Source organism: Macrobrachium nipponense, chromosome 49 (assembly GCF_015104395.2).
Source record: "Macrobrachium nipponense isolate FS-2020 chromosome 49, ASM1510439v2, whole genome shotgun sequence".
NCBI lineage: Eukaryota > Metazoa > Arthropoda > Malacostraca > Decapoda > Palaemonidae > Macrobrachium > Macrobrachium nipponense.
In genome coordinates this window covers 10,859,878-10,862,377 of record NC_087224.1, presented here as the reverse complement: position 1 = coordinate 10,862,377, position 2,500 = coordinate 10,859,878, and positions in this window count along the sequence as shown.

Below are 2,500 nucleotides of genomic sequence, written 5' to 3'. Positions count from 1 at the left end.
GAATCGATTGAGTGAGAGGATAACTGTAACGAGAATGAAAGTTGAAATAATAGAACAGCTCTTCAATCTTCCACCCTGGGACTTGATAACTGAAGACTGTAGAATCACCTTGGCTCCGTAGGAACACAGACGGTGTACGAAACCTCCATGTTCTCCTATTCTGCAAGTTAAGAATGCATTGAAATCCTGATTTAAAGAGCAATTAATGTAACTGGGACTTGGCAGAGAGGGTAAGTAATCTAACACTGATACCAGATACACAAAAACGACCGTGAACACTTCTGGTAGCGAGTCGCAAATATTTTTCCGCTTCACTTATTCTCTGAAGGAGATGTAATGGGGATTTATTTTATATATGAGAGCAGCAGGAATTAAAGGAGTAAGAGAATTGTATGTCGAAACAAAATTCCAAATTTGTTTGAGTCTTGAATGTAGTGCCGAGGTTTTTTAAGTTACGGGATGGGATTTGGTGGGAAATGTATCAATCCACAAAGTTAAAACAGTCAGTGGCGGGGAAGGGGAAGAGGTCAACGGGCATAGTCCCAATCGGCGAGACTGTCTTGACAGTGACCTGACCTTCGTTAAAATAGCATGCTGGCAGAATGCTTCCTTGTTCACCATGTTTTGGCCATTCTTGGGGCTTTTTACTGTTAGAAAATCACCGGCTTCCTCCTGTCTACTGACATTTGGCTGCTATGGAAGTTTGAATTGACGGCACAACAGATTCGACTGCCTCAGTGTGGTGATCGGTATGGTGTTGGCCTGCCACCTTGGTGACCGGGAGTTCGATTCTCGGGCATTCAACTGAGGTGTTAGAGATGTGCATATCTAGTGATAGAAGTTCACTGTCGACGTGGTTCGGAAGTCACGTAAAGCCAGTGGTCTAGTTGCTATTTCGAAAAGATATAAGACAATAGGAGGCATGTTTGCTGTAGAAGAGGTGGAGTTTTTGGAGGGGAGTGCTAATTTACCATGACCAATCTCTAGTGACTAAGTTGTGGGGGTGTGGGTGGGGGAATACGGCTTCCCATACGCCAACCTGTGTGGTCTGGCTTCTGACTTTTTCTTTATACATTTAGTATGTTTTCATTTTTTAGATTTCTTAAAACTGAGGGCTTTCATACGGACATTATACGTCTTTACAGTATACATACATACATATGTGTGTGGTACATATATATATTATATATATACACATTATATATATATATATATATATATATATATATATTATATATATATATATATATATATATATATATATATATATATATATATATATGCTTAAAAAATCACAGTAGATGCACGTGACTTCATAAATAAGCGAATACCACGGGAAATGATAGTCAGGAATCCAAGCGCTTTCGTCTTTATTCAGACATCGTCAAGGAGCTACTGTAGCTCCTTGACGATTGTCTGAATAAAGACGAAAGCGCTTGGATTCCTGACTATCAGTAGCTCCTTGACGATGTCTGAATAAAGACGAAAGCGCTTGGATTCCTGACTATCATTTCCGTGGTATTCGTTCAGCTATATATATATATATATATATATATATATATATATATATATATATATATATATATAGCTATATATATAGCTATATATATATATATATATATATATATATATATATATATATATATTTATATATATATATATATATATATATATATATATATATATATATATATATATATATATATATATATATATATATATATATATATATATATATATATATATATATATATATATGTATATATATATATATATATATATTATATATATATATATATATATATATATATAATATATATATTATATACGTATATATATATATATATATATATATATATATATATATATATATATATATATATATATATATATATAAACATAAATTCTAAATCTGTTTTCTCAGGCTTTAGTTTTTATTATGAAATTACACACAATGCTTCTCTCTCTCTCTCTCTCTCTCTCTCTCTCTCTCTCTCTCTCTCTCTCTCTCTCTCTCTCTTTTAAATATTAAGTCCCTTTGATGAGAGAAATTCTTTTAACATCAGGGAACATCCGCAGGGGAAAGACAAAAAAAAAAGACGAAAACCTTTTTAGGAAAAAATGAGGAAAATTCGCTTTTTAAAAGCATTCATTTTAGGGGATCATTCAGGAATCCGCCTTATAATGTTTACTTATAAAGGTGAGATTTGCTTTGATCTCGTGACCGAGTTGAAAGTCGTTAGATTTATATATAAATATTGTTTCATAGCTCTCCGTTTTATATTTGGAATAGTTTGCCCAAGTATTCGCTCGATTCGGGAATATCCCCGCCGAAACGGATAATTAAAACAGATAACGTTTCGTTACCTGGGTGATTTCAAATACATGGCGTGTATATATATATATATATATATATATATAGATATATATATATATATATATATATATATATATATGTATGTATGTTTGTGTGTGTGTGTGTACAATCAACTGGTCACTT